The 20343-nt window shown below is 38.5% G+C and overlaps 2 pseudogenes across 1 annotated transcript; both read left to right on the top strand.

The window, feature by feature from the left end:
- Positions 1-2539: 2539 nt before the first annotated feature.
- Positions 2540-13873, top strand: LOC150091558 (retinol dehydrogenase 11 pseudogene; annotated as a pseudogene). Its single transcript, XR_016547609.1, has 2 exons — positions 2540-3667; positions 13511-13873. The product of XR_016547609.1 is annotated as a retinol dehydrogenase 11 pseudogene (transcript).
- Positions 13874-14263: 390 nt separating this feature from the next.
- On the top strand, positions 14264-19232 carry LOC150091557 (retinol dehydrogenase 13 pseudogene; annotated as a pseudogene).
- The last annotated feature ends 1111 nt before the right edge of the window (positions 19233-20343 follow it).

Raw genomic sequence — 20343 nt, 5'->3', positions numbered from 1 at the left:
AATGTTCTACTTCCTCAATGCAAATATGAGGAAAGAAAGGCGTTATCACCACGTTAATTTGTTTCTGTTAGGATACTCTCATTTCGTAGCCAAGGCAGTTCAACTTGATTTAGTTTAATTGCGAAAACAGTTCCCCATTTCGCCACGTTTTAACAAGTGTTTTATTTAGCTCACTTCAACAGTCTCCTTAAACAACACGGGATTTCCCTTTATCTCTGGTATCAATCGGGTATTCCTAGTCCACGTGTTGCTCTCGATGCAACACAAACGGTTTCAGATAATTTATGTTATGCTTTCTCTATCACGAACTACCTGCGAATGCAAATAACTTCTTCTTTGGAGTAAAAATTGGTTCGAAGAAGCCTGAAATACTCATAACGTTTCATAAAATTTGAACCCAAATATTACCCGATCGTACCAGAACCCGAATTTTATCTGTGCTTCTCGATCCGAGCTAAACCCGATTATGATTTGTGCTACCAGGCCCGAACCCGGCCCTAGGACCTAGCCTGGGCCCGTGCAGATCTCTTGTAGATTATATTCTAGTATTCAGTAAAAATAGAGCGGTGGTCGAATAAACATCACTAATTTACTGTCGAAATATATACATTTTTAAAATCAATGATTGTTTTGTAGTAGTCAGAGTAAATTTATAAGCTAACTCAAAATTGAAAGAAGGTTAACACATTGGATTTAAAAATTTAGGACAGCGTCTGTAACTGATGTGCAACCTCTAGTTCGGATGCGTAGGGCGCGTACATTGAAAGAACCAGAGCGATATTACAACAGTCCTCGAACATCTGTTACCATTCAAGACAATTGACCATATCAGAACGAATTGCATATCGATTTAATGTTCCATCCGTTTAAAGTGCAAATAGTTCAACAATTACTTGTTCTTCATTTGGACACACCTTTGAATTTCCTATAGAAGGTGAACATTGATCCAGACTTGAGCAATCGTGAGTGAAGGGGGCCCACTTTCATTTGAAAAGGTGTTAAGTATAGAAAATTTTAGATATTGGGCAGTCGATATTCCACGTCAGTTAGCAATGGCTGTAGTCCTTTAAGGAACATAATTGTTAAATATTGAGTGTAACGAAAATGTCTTGATGTACACTATTAAATTGATAACAAAGTCTTTCCCAACTTGCATTTTTATAACGGATAGTTTTCATATCTGCAAAGGTTTATCTCGTAGCCAGATTGCATCATCTTAGCTACGCGTCCTCGCGGATAGCACAGTTGGTATGATCACTGTCCTCCCCACAACAGGTGGAAAAGATCTGACTTCAAATCCCGTCGATGAGGAGAGGATATTGCTTAGATTAAATCATTTTATCCACGTTTGTTCAGAATTTGTGGTGCCCTTTAGATGGCGGCACTCTAGTTAATTGTTTGGTTTGTCAAGTGGCCAGCGCATGCCCTACCTTACAAGATCTAAATTGCCTCCAAAAAGCAAGCCGAGTTGCTTAAAACAACTCTGTTTTCAGATCCTACTTCACACACCCAGCCTTCAGACTTCCCTACCACTCTACCTTGACGCAAGCGTAAGCCCCGCTCGGCACACCTAAATCTAAATATGTCAAAATCATCTTTTGCCCATCCGTTCAGCCTTTCTAAATTCGACGACACCACTCCTCGCTCAATTGACAATATCTATAATACTCCTCTTTTTTTCTTTTAGGTCCTAGCTAGTGAAATCTCAGGAAACTAGGTGGCAGGTCTGCCAGAGTAAATCAAGTCTACTGGGTGTTCCTGGTCTGCCTCCACGGGGCGAAAGTGGGGCAACGTTGGGCCTCAGCAGGGCTCCAGAGGCTAAATGAACAATGAACACAGGTACACGACGTAACACGTATACCATACCCACACACTTAATGTAAGCTACGTGGAGATGGGGGAAACCCCTGGTGCTGCTAGACATCAACACACTTTACATACCAAACATCTCTATGCTGAACGCGATGTTTTTTCCTGCCTTGCAATGCACGCGTTCGTAGTTTTATAAGTTGTCGACAGACGGCACGAAGTGCACACAGTCAAGATGTTACTTGTAAATTTCGTAATTCCAGGACTCGATATTATTCAAATATCGAGTCCTGGATTACGAGCCTGAGAAACTAATATCGAGCCCTCGATATTAGTTCCTCAGACTCTCATTTATGATGATCACCGTCCATGACTTTTAACTAGTATTCTCTTAAGTAAGAAAAACAACCGATAAGTGGAAGTAAGAAAAAACAACCGATAAGTGGACTGATGTACAGGTAGGACGTTTTTAACTTGCACAGTGTTAAATAAATTTGAGTTGTGAAATAAAACTTAATGTGTTACCACACTGTTTGCTGATACTATCACAGCAATCGATCAAATATTTCCGAAGATGATTAAAAGGGAAATCACGGACACATTTTTCGATGACCCTGTATATCCACTTAAAGAACCGGTTTGGCAGTAAAAGAAAGAATAGGTTCATAAGCAGCCAACACCATGCAGTGAATTTCAGAGCGGCATTTCCTTCACTTTAAGCGAACAAGGAAATGATATCCTTACTACTCTCCCTCTTCAAAGATCTCTTATTTATCGTGTTCGTGGTCGCTTTAGCTCTAAAAATTTATTGCAGAGTGAGCCTGGGGAAATGCAGGAGTAAGCGAGACATGACGGGGAAGACTGTAATCGTTACAGGCGCAAACTCGGGCATTGGTAAAGAGACGGCTCGGGGACTTGTCCGGAGGAATGCACGAGTCATCATGGCTTGTAGAAGTATGGAACGCGCAAGGCAGGCGGCCCTAGACATCGTGAAGTCGACTGGTAAAGATAACGTGGTCATCAAACAGCTGGACCTGAGTTCCCTGAAATCAGTGCGGGCTTTTGTTGAGGATTTCAAGAAAACTGAGGAACGTCTCGATGTCTTGATCAACAACGGAGGGATTGTAGGTGCATCCGGCCCACAAATGACAGAAGACGGATTGCAGGTGGTGTTCGCTACCAACCATTTTGGTCCATTTCTTTTGACGAACCTCTTGTTGGACGTACTGAAAAAGAGCGCCCCCTCTCGCATTATAGTTGTGTCATCCTTGTTACATTGGATGGGCACCTTGGATCTTAGCAATTTGAAAATCGAGAACCAAAAGCGCGACCCCTTCCGTACATACTGCAGCACAAAACTGGCTAACTTGATGTTCACTGCCGAGCTAAGTCGAAGGCTGCAGAGATCTGGTGTGACAGTGAATGCTCTACATCCTGGAGCAGTGGAAACATCTATGGTTTTTAACACTATAGGAATCTTTAAACACATGGTGTTGCCCCTGTTTCATCCTTATTTAAAGAGTCCTTCGGAGGGGGCCCAAACAACCCTTCACTTGGCCTTAGAAGAAAGCCTAGAAAATGTGTCTGGGAAATACTTTTCCGATTGCAGTCCTGCATTCGTTTCTCCAAAGGCAAAGGATTGTGTTCTCGCACGTGAGCTGTGGGAAGTTTCAGAAAAAGTTACAGGATTGGAAAAGGAGTGTTGGAATTCTCATGATAATTCAACCTGAACTGATGTTATTTGGAATTTGAAGGTAAAATAATTATTCTCTGCATATTCGCAAACATTGAACGTAAGGTCAATGTTTGCGAATGTTGTTGCATTGTTTTCAGAATGTATACTACGTTCATCTTAAAAGTAAGTAAATTTTATACTGTTAGAATATCAAACCAACCATTTGCTTAAAAATGTCATCCAAATCAAATTTTTAATGGCTTCTACATTTGTGATTGTTTTTGCCAGTTACTTAGAACTGATTGTAACAATAATACGTTAGCTAGCTTTGAATATTCCGCACTTCAAATATATCAATAGATGGAAAAAGGAATTTTATTGTGTACTTAAAATAATAATAAAAAAAAAACTGATTATTTGTTCCATTCGATTTTAATAATCAGCAATATTTACTAATCCTAACGAATCATAAAAATTAATGGAACTCTAATGAAATCGTACCTTACAAGAGTTAATAAAATTGTCTGAAAATTTAGATGCCACTGTATCTTAACGATATATTTTTTATTTATATACACTCACTGATCAAAAATTTACATACTTTATTCTATATATAGTAGGGCCATCTTTTGTTCGATTACTGCCAAATTACTGCAGTTACAAAGAATGTTCCTCGAGTCATTCATGTAACCAAAAATTTTGTTACAGACACATGGATTAAGTACCTCCTCATTTAAACTACTCGATGTCGGCCATATTGGCCAACATTTTTTGACGTTATTGTAATGAGGTTTCTGTTATGAGGTTGGATTACCGTATACAATATCAGCATTTAAGGAACCGATTACTAGAGTGCAACGAGTGGACTAAAGTGGTCGTCAGCCTTGCAGTGGATTTCGAAACGATTTCAGAGCATCGCATGACATCAATACTCGCACTGTATGGAGAATACAAAGAATATCCTACGTGGTACGAGATCTTCATGAACACCACTGATCTAAGACGCCATACGAAGTTTGATAGCTTAATCAGAGTAACGGGTAATTTCTTAAACACAGATGGATTAAAGATTGTAATCAATTGAATGTTTATTTATCTGGATGAAACCGAAAAAAAAGACAAGCAGCTGAATGGTCAATACGAAGGACAGATAGTGAGAAGTCTGATGAGGAGAATTCAAGCTGGGTGTAGTGCAGTTATTATTATTATTATTATTATTATTGTTGTTAACAGCTACAAACAGCAATCAAATATGCCTGAGCGTGCAGCTACAAAGCATTATTACACAGCTTCAAAGCAGAAGCTTGGAGTATAAATTTTTGGTAAGCTGCTTGTGGGCACCAGACCTGTGAGGCAAATTCTAGGGCTGGCCTAACATAAATTTTGTAGAGAAAGATGAAAAGTGCCAACTGATTGAAGTCTCAGTTAATTCTTTTCAGGAAACTTAGTTTTTTGCTAGCTGCCTTCACAATGTTTGAGACATGGACATCAAAGGAAAGCGATTCTTTAATAAAGATACCTAACGTTTTGGCTGTACTAACTTTTTATTGCTTTCTTGTTGATACAATAAGAAAAATCAAGTTTGTTTTTTTTTGTGTGCATTGGCAAAACTCATCAGCTCGCACTTATTTTCATCGACTACCATTTTGTTCTCCTTCTCGTTGAATAACTCGTTGAAGAGCTTCGTTTAGGATGATGCAGTCATTGGTACTGCGAATTGCTTTATAAATTTTTATGTTGTCTGAATATATGTCAATTTTGATTTGGTAGTCTCCAAGGGTACTTGACAGGTCGTTGATGTAGATAAGAAATAATAGCGGGCCTAAGGATGAACCCTGTGAGACACCAATTTCAGGTTTGAAAGGATATGATATTTTACCGTTAAATGTCACCGACATTTCTTTACTTTCCAAGTAGTTTGCAATTCAGTTTATTGCCTGTCCTCTGAGATTATAGCGATGCAGTTTATTGATTAGTATCTGATGAACTACCTTGTCGAAGGCTTTGCTTAAATCAAGGAAGACGGAGTCGAATTGTTTTCCTTCGTCAAGCGCCTGGGATATACAGTGTTCGAATCAAACGAAATCATATCTGTGCAGGTGGAACGACCCTTGATAAATCCGTGAGAATAATCAGACAGATTATGTTTCATAAAGTTAAATAGCTGCTTCATTACAATGGATTCAATTATCTTTGAGAGTGTATTTAATTGACAAACTGGTCCTAGTTGGCGGGTGAGGATGGGTCTTCTTTTTCGTAAAGAGGGGTAACAAAGGCCTTTTTTAATTGAGCTGGATAGATTCCACTCTCAAAAAGCCATTTTATGAAGTGGCATAATAGCTTTACAAGTGTGGTTCCATATTTTTACTATAAAACAGTAGGGGTACCGCCTGGGACTCGTCTGAGGTCCTTTTTCATACTGTGGATTGTGCTCAACAATTCTTCTTAGTTGATTTCAAATACAGTTAGTGTATCAATGTAGTTGAGAGGAAAATTTTCGTTACATTCCATTCCGGCATCTGCTGTATCTGTTTTGTAAATTTCTTCAAAGCTGCTAGCAAGGTAGTTAGCCTAAGACAAGATGGCAAATCATTGGGAATATCTAGCGTGTTTACAGCCGCATTTTGACTTTTTGCTTTGAAATAGCTGAATATAGGTTTCATATCTTTAGCCTCAAAGACCCTTCTTTCGACAAACCAAAGTATTTGTTGTAGTCTTGTTTTAATGTCATCTTAACCTGTCTTCTTAAGGAAAAATATTTCCTTATTTATTTTAAACCTATTATGCATTTTTCGTTCTTTTTTGCCAGTAGGGATTTTAGTTCCTTAGAAAATCAGTTTGGGTAATTTGAATCAGAAGCACTATGGCATGGAACAAGATTGTTTGTAACTTCGTTAATGATTTGATAAATGCAGTCCAGTGCTTCTTGAGGATCATTGATTTTTAATAGTAATTCCCAATTACAGTTTTTAAATGCGTAATTCATATCAGGCCATTCCACTTTATTGAAATTGAGCTTCTGTTTTCGTTCTAAATACGTATCTTTAACTGATCTCTTGTTGGTGGAAAAAGTAACGAGAATGTGATCTGATTTGAAAAGATTAGTTTGCTTCAAGACCACCAAAGGAAAGTTGGTGAAGACTAAATCCAAGTAGTTTTCGTTTCTAGTTGGAAATTCAGAGATCTGATTCAAATTTAAAGAGATGAAGATTTTTTTGAAATCTACCTTTAAGTGTCCAAACATTAGTTGGATTGGCATTACATCCATTTTAGGCATGTGACATATTAAAGTCCCCTAAAACAATTAAATAGTCCATTCCCAGATGTTTGAACACAAAAATTTGGTCGATACTGTTCTGAACTTCTATCATTAGAGAGTTATCTACAAGTGGTGGAAGGTAGACAAGCATACCACAGCAGGTATCAAGGCCACTCCCCAGTTGAAGGAAAATACCTTAAATGTTAACCAAAACTTTGATTTTTGAGATAGGAATCTCAAAACGAATAACGAATAACAACAAAGCCCGGTGGGACCAATTCATTGTCCTTAACAGCCTGAGTGAACCTTGCTTCCACTAAAAAGTAGATATCATAATCTTCTTGTAATATAAGGGAATGTGTCTTTAAAGTTGGTACTGTTTAGAAATTGCACGTTTTGATAATACATACACTGTGCTGCCACTTTATTAGGTACACCTACCTAGTAGCGTGTTGAAAACAGCCTGAATTCGTCTAGGAATGGATTGAACGAGATGCTGAAAACGTTGTGCAGGAATGGAGTACCATGCAGACATGAGTGTGTCACCCAGTTCCTTGAGATTCGACGGAGGTGTAGGCCTGCTGCGAACAGCCCTTTCCACTCATTCCAAAGATGTTCAATAGGATTGAGATCCGTGGACTGAGCGGCCACTGCAGCAAAGAAAACACATTGTCGTGTTCTGGAACCATTCCATAGTGATTCGGGCTTTGTGCACCGGCGCATTATCCTGCTAGAAGTAACCATCTGACTGAGGATAAACTGTGAACATGAACGGATGCACTTGGTCAGCAACGATGGTAAGATATGGCATTCAGACTACGGATGGCAGATCTGCATCACTGAGAACTACCGATGCAGAGTGCTAACATACTTAAGAACCACCCTGTATATTCATATAACAAACCTCAGATAAGATGACGGGTGGGCAATTTTGCTGCATCAAGATAACGCGAAAACAGACTGCAATATATGAGTGATTGAGACGTTAGATAAGCCCTCAAATTTCAATACTAGTGTAGTGAAATTTAAAAATTTCCGAAGCGTGAAACAGCAAGGTGAATAAAAATTATACGTGAAATGTGGCAATAAAGTTCCCGGACTGTTTCAATAAAAAGAAAATTGTTTTATTTTATTTAGAGTAATCGCCACCTGATTGAATGCGTTTATTAGATCGTTCTAAAAGTTTCTAAAAAGATTAGCGAAGATTGTTTCGCTAATCTTTTCAGAATTATCATCCATTTTCAGAATTTTTATCCAAAAAGATTGTTTATGTCCTCAATATCCTGAAATCTTTTTCTTTTGAGGGCTGGTTTCATCGTCGGAAAGAGGAAGTCTGCTGGTGAGAGAGTAGGGATGGTTCATTTGTGCAATGCCATTTTTCGTCTGAAATATCTTCGCAAGTGCGGAATAGTCAGAAGCATTGTCATGCAACAAGAACCAGCTACATTTCTTTAGAAATTGTTGCTTCACCCGGGAAATGTGCTTCAACAGGCTTTGAACGCAGAATGCAGTGTTGACTTTCTTCTCCCCTCCAGGTACACATTCCTTCTGAATCTCACCGTATTTGTCTCAAATCATGATCAGCATCGTCTTAATCCTAAACTTCTCTAAACGAATCTTTTTGAGCCTTGATGATTTTGAAGTTTATTGTTTCTTCTCTAGGTCGTATGGGAACAACTGACGCTTCTCTAGGTCATACTGGAACAATCAACACTACCTACGAGGACAAACAAGTGCTGCACCGAGTTAACATCCATTTAAGGTCCAACTTCATACTCATGGAACCAAATTTTCTTCTTTCTCTTTTATTCATTCAACTTCCGTTTTCTGGAAACCTCCCTTCATACGTATTTCCTCAAAATTACCAGAAATACGTCTCATGTCAACAAATATCTTCTTTCATATTCTCAACCTTCAACTCATAAGTGCTATAGATTCTAATATTGTATACAGTATGTTATGCAGTTTAATATGTAACCAAATTAAATTGAATAACACGCAAACTTCTCAATTGAAAAAAAAAAAAAAAAAACGAAAACCAAATAGTACCAACGTTTGGAATAAGAATAAGGTACACGCGCTAATGTTTGGACCTTCATTATTGAGATTTGTTTCTCTTGCGTGTTACAACCATGATGCTATTTAAAATGAAATTAAATGTAACTATTCATCACCTCCATAAACCCTTCACTTTAATGGGAAAAGTATGGAGTTCCTTATTAATTTTTCGTTTGTTTTTTGGCAGAGGAACAACCCTTCTTAACTTGCTGTATAATGACCAATTACTGTAGGATGCAATTTTCTCAAAAAAAAAAATAAATAAATAAACAAATAACTGTCCTTTAAACGGACAGTTTTCTTGGAATAAACTTGAACACATTATTCCAAATTCGGTCTTCCCATGGATTTATATCACGCAAGATTCTCTCTCCTCACACACCCTTCAGCTCCAGATAATTTATTCCAGAGATCGCGCTTCTCATTTGGTAGCATTAAAATGTCACTGCCATTTCTTCATTAAACCTATCCAATTAAATCCGAAAGTAGGAGTTAAATCTCTCTTTCATGGTTAACTGCCTTCCCAACTTTCACATCATCCGAAAATTTCGACATTGTACTCTTTAATTCCTTATCGATATCATCCAGAAAAATCAGAAACACGACTGGTTCAAGCCGAACCTTGAGGGGGCCAAACTACAATGGGGTGCACTCTGAAGAGCGACTGTTTACAACAACTCTTTTTCATATGTCTTTCAACCACCCTCAATCTCTCAACCGTTTTCAGTTTTTCAGTCTTTCATCCCTCAGTCCACCTCAGACTCTTTCTCTGTAATCCCCATTAAGTTCCAGATGGTATGGAACCTTCCATTAAGGACTGCGCTAAATTTTGGCTACGGTCTAAGTATATTGTACCTACAATGTCGAAATTGTTTTGTTCCATCCAATATCTGTGTTACCAAGGCCACGTACAAAGAGAACACGTTCTTCTAAATCAACTTCGCCGGTTGGTAATTTTAAATTTCTTTATTTTTACATATAAAATTGAATGACACAACTGTTTTACAGAAATACAGTTTAAAATATTATCATAAATGAATTTAATGCTTTCTCCACTCTCTGCCAGATTAGACTGTAGCACACTGACAACGATAAGGGCCGATAACATCCAAGATAAGATATTATAAGTAGTAAAATGAACCAGTAGGTGAGAAAATGCACAGCTATTCGATCCGGGATACTGCACGTATGGAAACTCTCGCTTTTAAGTAAGATTTTAAGCAAAAGATGCAATCCATGAAGTTATATAGCAGATATACGAATAGTTATACAAGTCTATTGCACAAACGTTCACAAATTTTTAAGGAAAATTTACTTTCGTTATGAGTCACTGAAATTGAGGAAAAAGTTAACCAGCATGATCAAGATAAGAGATATACGCTTCTTGGGAGCCTTGGTTTCTCAAATCTTACATCTAATTGCATTTCAAAACAGGAAATTCGTGAATAATGGAAGAAATCCCTCGCGAAAACAAAATAATTACTGTTTTACATTAAACTTGTCTAGACTATGTACAGATTGTAAATAAGTGAAATAAAATGTGAAAAGTACCTCATTTCACTTTGTTCTTTGCTCTTGAAATGAAGTTTATATTATTTTCAAACAGGATTCTTAGTTGCGATGAGATTACTGCAGAAAATAAAATACCTTGCTAAAACAAAAGAGTCGATAAACACTGTCTTACTCATAATTTTATTTGGATGATTATTTAAGCTGGATATTTTGAGTACGAAACGAATTAAAAAAATAATAACAGTGACAAAAATTATAGACACATCTACTCGAACCGCATGTTGGAATTTCCTGTCATATTACAAACCACGGTGATGTTTTGTAGTTTTATAGGAAATGTCCCTTCCGGAGTAGTGTTGAATCCAGGGGTGAGTTTCATCCCCGGTGAAATGAAATTCCCCATGAGTAAAAACGTTAATTTTTATTTTAATATTCGTTCAAAGACCTCTGACGTTGAAATTTTCGCCACATTTTTTGTTTAATTTTAATTGAAATATTATTCTTACTACGCTCTTTAGGGGCCATATCATCAGTTTAAACATTGTTGTAATTATCAAACACGAATTCAATAAATTTATGTCAAATAAACACGACACAAAAAATTCACAGCACTAGGTGTGGTACTCGTTTAGGTAGTACACGGTGAAAATTGATCACTAAAATTCAAAAGACACGAACTTTTCAAAATAATTAAATAGGCAATATTTCTGGCTGCACAAATTGTAACTAAAAGCTTCTATTTCAAGTGTCTTCATTTTCATTTTATGGTTCCCTTTATTTTCACCCAAACCAACCCTTGATAGTGTTTCACACAATCGGTCTACTTCCCACTAATTCTTTGTATATCGCAAACAAGATAGCGACTGGATCGCAGGCATAGGTTCGCCTGAATTGGTCCCTCAGTGACGGATGCTATTGTAATTAGAAAGTGTCTCTCGGCTTTCAGGGGAAGAACTAAATGATGTGTGGGCAAAGAGGAGAGTCTACTGCAGCCACTATTTCAATCGTCGGCAGTTTCGCTTTATGATATTCACATTTCTTTTATTTATTTATTTTTTTTCAGAGCAAGAGTCTACTTATGGTTAATTCTTCCTTTGTATACCGCAAACAAGACGGTTTGGTCGCAGCCTATAAACAATACATTCTATAATCTTTTTGTTATATATGCATCTGTACTGTAATATTGCAAGATTGCATGAAGATAAGCTTAGAGGGCCCGAATGAGTTAGCGGAAAAATTAATAAATGAAGTGATTGATACATATGCAAAAAAAGCAAAGAAGAAAGAAAAGAAAGAAAGAAAAGAAAGAAAAGAAGAAGATTATTATAATACTTGCATGTCTGATTATAATTTGTATGATTTTTTGCGAATTTTAATCGGTGATTTTCATATTATGAATCTAGTATTAGTAAATTAATAAGAGGAGTTTACCTTAATATAGTACGTGGAACACTTCCGTATGATACCCTCCAGAAATTAAAACGGAAAAAAACGAAAAAATCGACAACAATTTCGTTTTTTCCGTTTTAATTTCTGGAGGTTATCATACGGAAGTGTTCCACGTACTATATTGAGGTAAACTCCTCTTATTAATTTACTAATATTATTATCAACGTAGAACATATCGAGTATTACAGCTCTGATTCATACTATCTAATATTATGAAACTGTGATTATTGTCAGTAATGTGGTTGTTGTGAACTGACTATTAGTATTTAGATGGTAAAAAAATAATAAATATTTCCTTTTGTTTCCTATTTTGTTTTCTCATATTCTCTTATTATAACATTAATAAACATAAATGATTTGTTTATAACATATACATATGTTGTAAATATTAAATAATAATAATAATCAATATACACATATACTACATGTATACCCCGACGTTAATATTCTCCCCCCCCCCTCACTCCCCGGTGCAAACTCAGGATTCAAGACTGCTTCCGGAGTATAACAGAAAAGCTCGAAAACTACCTTGGCTAAGAGAGTTGAAACCCCAATGGGCAGATAGTGCACACAGTTTTAGTGAAAAAGGTGGCGGGAGAATGAATTCAACCATTAACAATATTAATAAGGTCATCACCAATTTCAAGGATTCTTCCTTTGAACTTGTGGAGCTTCTACACAATCCACGAAGGAAGAACCAATACGGTAATGGCGAATATATATCACCTTACCAAATACACATTAAGATGAAGAAATCCTACCAAATATATGATAAGATTAAGAAATTCTACCATATATATGGTAAGATTAATGAATCCTTTTTGTATAGGTAAGCTTCAGGATCCTTCCAGATATAGGTAATGTTAAGAAATTCTACCAGGTGTATGATAAGATTAAGAAATCTTACCAGATATATGTCAGGATTAACGAACCTCTACTTAAAAGGTTGGAAGGGTGTTTAACATTCTGAACCAGACTAAGCTCTCTCAAAAGTCATCGAGCAGTCATCTCCAGTATGCTAGGTGCCGTATTTCAGGACTTGCACATGGGGGTTATACCCAAGGTTTCTAACAGTCTTACCATCCTGAAGGTGTCAGCAGAGGATTTGGCTGTCACAGACCGACTGCACTTTGCTGAAGTTATGTCCACTTGACTTGAGTGTCACCTGAATGTAAGTTCTATCAGCGTTTAGACTTCCAGGTATCGAGCTTGGCACATCTGAGTGAATATGTGCTATAGCCTCAAGGTCTGACACCAATCTCTGCTTGTGTGATGCTGAAGAAACCTGGACGCACGTTCTGTATCGATGCAACCTATACCACTATGAGAGCTGAACTACAAACTGCTCTTAGCAATTTTTCTGATGGAACTGACTGAAAATTTTCTATCGTTCTCAGTTCTACAATTTACCTCTGCTGTTTTCACCAAGGGAGAGCAACTTTTCTCGAGTCTATCATCATCTCAACAACAACAAGGAACCAAATCAACTTCTGCAACGTCTATCGATATCTCTAGAAACTGACTTCACCTGCTATCTTACCATCTACGTTACAGCATCCTTGCTGTTTTAAATGTAAACAGTTTCGAAATGAACTGCTACACTCACCTATTCTATTTTAAAATATCTTTTTTTCTATTCCTTTTCCTTTATTTTTGTTTACGTTCCCCTACCCCCTTTATTATTTATTTATTTTTATTTTTCTATATTTTATTTTAAATATCTAAAAATATTTTTTTTTTATTTTTAGATATTTGTGCGATTTTCGTCCTTCCTAGGACAGACAAAGGTTGTAGGGCCCACCTCCTGGTGCTTAACGGATATACTTATTTGTGTCTCACCCCCCAGTGGTGACAAGCTTTCCAGGAGATCGCCTTCCTAGTGACAAAGTGGCCAGTAACAACTAAACAACACACACACTGCACAAACATAACATTACACACATCTCTGGCCGTTTCACAGAGTTTCTATATCCATCCGGGAAACGGAAAATCTATATCCATCGGGCCTTTTCCATCAGGTACCGGATGGAATAGGCCCGATTTCGAAAACCCGCCAATGACGTTAAGAACTTTAATGGTCTCTCTTTCAATCTGTAGCTGGGTTAATCGGTGTATACGGCAAGGTTTGTTGTCTTCCACTGACCTTCGTTTGCTGGGTAAAAAACCAGTTTTTTTGTACAGGAAAACAGGAAAATCGACAACAAAAGGAATAATTTAAACGACGAGCAATGATTGATGTTCTTATTGTAGTCGATTTTCGTGAAACAAAGTTAGTTTTCATAAGTTTTCTGCTGCTCGAAAGTACTTGGAAGCCATGGTCTAGTGCTTTTTAACAAGGTTGACGTTTTTTACCCAAAGAGCCATTACCATACATCACCAAAAAACTTGTTTAACTTGTGACGATTGGTTTCTGTAATAATAAGGAAAACTGAATTGTTATTCTTGTTTACGATAGATGAAGTATAGATATAATTTTAGCATTTAAGATAGGTACAGTTTTCACAATGAGGAAACTATACCTATTCTAAAGCGAAAATGATATTAACATTGTCTTCTCTCCTTGAAAATGCGTTCTTCGTCCTGTTCGTGGCTTTCGTAGCTCTCAAACTTTATACGAGAGTGACCCTCGGGATATGCAAGAGTGCTCGAGACATGACGGGGAAGACTGTAATCATTACAGGCGCCAACTCGGGCATTGGTAAGGAGACTGCAAGGGAACTGGTACGGAGGAATGAATGAGTTATCATGGCTTGTAGAAGTATGGAACGCGCAAGTGAGGCAGCCGTAGACATCGTGAGGTCGACTGGTAAAGATAACGTGGTCATCAAACAACTGGACCTGAGTTCCCTGAAATCAGTGAGGGCATTCGTTGAAGACATCAAGAAAACTGAGGAACGTCTTGATGTCCTGATCAACAACGCTGGGATTGCTGCCCCATCGGGGCCACGAATGACAGAAGACGGACTGGAGGTGATGTTTGCAACTAACCATTTTGGTCCGTTTCTCCTGACGAACCTCCTTCTGGACTTACTGAAGAAGAATGCCCCCTCTCGGATTATAGTTGCCAATTTGAATCTTCCCAATTTGAATCTTGCGAAGCACACTCCTCGGCATCCTTACTGGACATAGCATTTTTAGCATTAGCATTAGTAGAGGCATTTGATGCAAGAAAGCAAGCTTATGCAGCATCAGCCAAAAAAAAAAAAAAAAAAAAAAAACCCACTTCCACTTCACCCCTCTGTTCGTTCGAAATACCTGTCCAGCTGTGCCTTAAACTTATTTAGGCTATCAACCTCCACGACAAGGGATGGAAGTCTGTTCCACCAACAAACCAACCGCTGGCTAAAGGCAAATTTCCGCACGTCTATCCTACATCTGTCTTTCCTCAATTTGAATTTATGCCCTCTTAGGTGATTATTCTGAGCTAGAGGAAGAATCCCATCAGCATTGAGCATGCTCAAACCATTCAAGGCTTTATACACCTCTATCAGATCACCTCGCTGGTGCCTAGTCTCCAGACACTGTAATTTGCAAAACTTAAGCCTTTCTTCGTAAGAGCACCCCTTTCTTCCATTCACTAATCTTGTTGCCCTTCTCTGTACTCGTTCCAGCAGCTCTACATCCTTCTTGAAATGAGGCCTCCAGACCTGTATACAGTACTCTAGGTGTGGCCTGACCATTGCCTTATACAAGGGAATAATCACCTCCTTATCCCTGGTGGAAAAATTCCTGTATATCATTGACAATACTCCATGAGCTACTCTTGCAGACCGTCTGCACTGTTCAGAAAACTTCATATCTGCCTACACAACCACCCCCAGGTCCCTTTCATTCTCTACCACTCTCAGTGTAGTACCACGGAGTTCATACGTTGCTCTGGGGTTGCTGTTTCCCATGTGTAGTACTTTACATTTGTCAATGTTAAACTTCATTTGCCACCTCTCAGCCCATCTGCTCAACCTTTCCAGATCCTGTTGCAGCAGCATAGTGTCAGCAGTGTCCTTGACAACCCTGTCAACCTTTGTATCGTCTACAAACTTGGACATTAAGCTTGATATACCATCATCAATATCATTTATAAATACAGAAAACAATAATGGACCCAACACTGAGCCCTGAGGGACTCCACTAATAACATTAGTCCACGATGAGCAGTGTCCATTGATTACCACTCTCTGTCTTCTCCCCCTCAACCACCCCTTTATCCATAGCAGCAATTTGCCCCCAATGTCACACTGCTCCAATTTGTGTAGCAGTCTTCCATGTGCAACAGTATCAAAAGCCTTTCTAAGATCCAAGTATATAATATCAAAGCTATTCCCTGCATCCAGTTCTTTTGTGACTGCATCATAGTATCCAATCAAATTGGTCAGGCAAGACTTCCCCTTAACAAAACCATGCTGTGTCCGAGCTATAACTGAAGTTTTGTCTAAATGATCCTGCAGTGCTTCTTTAACCAGTGCCTCCATTAATTTTCCTGGAACAGAAGTTAAGCTCACAGGTCTATAATTACTTGTGTCAGCCTTTGATCCTCCTTTGTGAATTGGAGTCACATTTGCACATTTCCAGTCTATGGGTACCTCCCCTGAGTCCAAGGAAACTCTCATAATTATGGCTAAGGGTTTGCTTACTTCCTTTGCTGCCTCCTTTAATATAACTGGATAGATCCCATCCACCCCGGGTGCCTTTCTTGTGTTTATCTTCAACAATTTCTCCTCCACTTTACTCCCAGTTATTTCAAGATTCTGTAGCTTACTGCTAGAGTTGAATACACCTCTGGCATTCCCCTCGCTGAATAACTCCTCATGTGTGAATGTCGATGCAAAATATTCATTTAGTTTGTTAGCTACCTGAGCAGGATCATCAACAGTTGACCCATCAATATCAAGTGGACCAATCTGATTCATCTCCTTCCTTCTAGAGTTTACATAAGTAAAGAACTCTTTGCTGTTTTTCTTTGCATCCCTTGCCAAAGATTTCTCGTAATCTGCCTTCGCCTGCCTAACCTCCTTTGTAACTTGGTTGCATATCAACTTGTATCTATCATAGGCTTCTGTGTCATGTGTTAATTTGTAAGTATCCCATGAATTTTTCTTCTCTGCCATTTGCCTCATTAGTTCATCTGACATCCATTTTGGCCTAAACCTTGAACAATATTTCTTAGTTGGTATGTAAAGCCTAGTAGCTTCCAAGATAAGTTCTTTGAATGCTTCCCATTTTGCATTTGCTGTTGGTAACATCATCAGTTGGTCCCACTGTATAGAATTTAAATCCTGTCTCAGTCCATCGTAGTCGCCTTTACGGAAGCAATAACCCTTCCATTTACCCCTAATGGTAGTTACCTCTTTGAGTAAATCCCACTTCAGCACACTGTGATCACTGCCACCTAGTGGTTCATTTATCTGCAGATTCTTAATGCATGAAGAATCACTGCTGATAATCAAATTAAGAGTATTACTCCCTCTAGTTGCCTCCCGAACATGCTGATGTAGAAAACAATCATCCAATAAATCCACAAAAGCCCTGCTAGTGTGTGAGTGACCAGCCCCCAAATTCCAGTCAATATCTGGGAAATTAAAATCTCCCATTATAAGACTCTCTGATTTACTGGCCCACTCTATTTCCCTGTACAGTTCCTTATTATACTCATCAGAGTCATTAGGCCTATAGCACACTCCTACTCTCAATTTTGATCTCCCAATGCTTATGTCACACCAAACTGACTCAACACTGCACTGTCCAGCAATGTCGACTGGCTTCACTTCCTTGGTTTTTATGTGTTTCTTAACTAATAGCATAACCCCTCCCCCTTCCTGTCCTGTCTGTCCTTTCTGTAGACATTGTACTCCCCAAATTCCAGTTCTGCATCCCTTATATCTGTGTGACACCACGTCTCTGAAATCCCAACAATATCTGCCTTTGATGATTTGAGCAATACCTCAAATTCATCAAATTTATTTACTAAACTCCTAGCATTGGTATACACGCAAGTATACCTGCACCTGTTTCTATTCTTAGCTACCCTAACACAACCCATGTGTTTACTTGTACCGCAATGGCTCCCAGCAGTCTCTGAAATATCAAGCATCTTGTTTTTCAGGCTTCTGCTCATTCTAATAGAAGCAGTGCAAGAATCTCTTTCACCTCTGCCAGTGGCTACTGTCAATCCATTGGTCTTTGTCTCCCCCTAAGCTGGCAGTTTTCCGCCCCACCTAACACTGCGTCGATAGCATCAGCAAAAACTCTTGCACCCTTTCTATTTAAGTGTATCCCATCCCTGTAGAGGCAATCTCTCCTGTTAACAAGTACAGTCCAGGCTGAAAAAAATTCTACCCCTTGAGCCTTGCACAATCTTTCCAGGGCCGAATTGATCGACAAGGCTCTCATCATATACTCCCTCCTATCGTGTCTGGGCAGAATTGCAGACACTTTCAAGTTCAACCCTATTTCACGGTTTTTTTTCAACAGTGACCTGTACTTGTTAAGCAGTTCTGCCGGTCTCCTACTCTTAATATCATTAGTGCCAACGTGTACAACTATACCACCTTTTGTGCCCTTAAAAGATGATATTCGCTCTACAACGTCATCAACCTTTGCCCCTGGCAGACATACCCTGGTCCTGTTCCACCTATCCTTTTTACAAAGCATGTTTCCCGTTTCCCTGACAATAGAGTCACCAACAACTACTAGTTCCTTCGGGACCAGCGAATTCTGCCTTGGGGGTTGCTTCTGTGTCACGTGATGCCCAAGTGCAAGCTCTGGCGTTGATGTGGGCAGCTGAGAGCTTGATGGGCCCCTCAATTTAGTTTCTTCGAGGGCATCCACCCTGTCCTTCAAGCTCTCATATAGGCCCACAAGAACGCTGAGTTGTTGCCTGATATCGATACACTCCTTGCATCGCGCACACACAAAGACATCCCCCATGGCAGTATCATGTCCCGTACCCGATTGCTCTGCAAACATCAAGCAAACAGTGCATTTTATAAGGCTGTGAGTCAGAGGACAACTGCCCCCCTCAGTTCTGCTCTGAGCCACAGCACTTCCATTAGCTTGAGCCTTTTGCTTTGCTGCTCTGGTCTGAGTCATTATTCATACTTCAATTAGTACATACTTCAGTACTAAACTGGCTAATTTGTTGTTTACTGCTGAGTTAAGTCGACGACTGCAAGAACTGAGGTGACGGTGAATGCTTTACATCCTGGGGTGGTGAGGACGTCAATCACTCATACCAGTGGAGGAATCGTTAAATATGTGTGGGTGTCCCTGTTGTTCCTTTTCGGAAAGGACATCTGGGAAGGAGCCCAAACAACACTTCACTTGGCCTTAAACAAAAGTCTAGAAAACCTGTCTGGGAAATACTTTTCAGATTGCAGTCGTGCAGCGAGATCTAAAAAAGCGAAGGATTCCAAGTTAGCACGCGAATTGTGGGAAGTGTCTACAAGAGTGACAAATTTGGATGGGCATTGTTGAATCTTAAGTGTCAAAACTAACCAGGTATGATGCGAAGGCTAGTTTTGTAGTATCTGTAGCTGCGTAACCATGCGAAGATATTGTAAAGGCTTATATTATTTTTAGTGACATTATTTGTAATGATACTTAGGTTGATATTTTATATTATTTTTGATCAAATAATCTCTACTAAAATTAGCTTAGACGGATGTTATGGCTACTGTGGTTAATTAGAAAACATTCAGCTTAAGTGATTCTTGAAAATTCAGTATTCAAATTTTTATTGAACATAAAGAAAAATTCTACTTTTGTACATACATATATTTTTTCCTCATGCTTCATTTAATCTCGGCCTTTCTTTTATTTTATGTATTCACACATTATCAACTTTAAAAAAAGAATTACTTCCAATTTTTGTTTAATTTTTTTCCGAAAATTAATATACAGAATTAATTAATTAATATACTGATAACTAACTGAATCGTTGAAAATTTGAAAATGAATGTTCTGTTAATTAGAAAAACTCACTATAAACGTTCGAAGTGCGTATTATAGGCGTCTTAGGTTGCCTTGACATAGATACAAATTATCCTTTTGTCGCATTATAAAAGACTACTTCTGATAAGAGAACTATAATTACAAATTATGTAAACTCGCTAAGAAATTCTCAAAGAATGTCTTAGCGAATGAGCTGTTGTATTAAAGTTTTCTTTCCAAACTAAGTTGGAGATGTAACAAGTCTAGTTTAGTAGCTCATTAAAGAATAACAAATCTGACTTTTCTCTTCTTTCCTTTTACCACTTTTTTTGACATCCAAACGTTTGGACTAGAAACACTGTGGAAACCAGATGAAGTGACCAACCACCAAGTTCTCCAGACCTTTATGCAGTCCTGAAATAGGGCCTCCCGACCTGTATGCAGTACTCAAGATGGACCTGACCATTGCGTTATACAATGGAATAATCACATCTTTATCCCTGCTGCTAAATTCATGAAGACCATAGACAAAACCCCATCAGATGTCCCCCATAGCAACCTGTCTGTACTGCACAGTGAACTTCATAACTGACTGGACAATTCCTCTCAGCTGGGATGTTACTCTGGGATTACTGCTGTCCATACGCAGTATCTA

The sequence above is a fragment of the Mastigoproctus giganteus genome, chromosome 1 (assembly GCF_048544385.1).
Source record: "Mastigoproctus giganteus isolate SK-2022 chromosome 1, ASM4854438v1, whole genome shotgun sequence".
Lineage (NCBI taxonomy): Eukaryota > Metazoa > Arthropoda > Arachnida > Uropygi > Thelyphonidae > Mastigoproctus > Mastigoproctus giganteus.
This window is presented reverse-complemented; position numbering and strand designations above follow the sequence as displayed.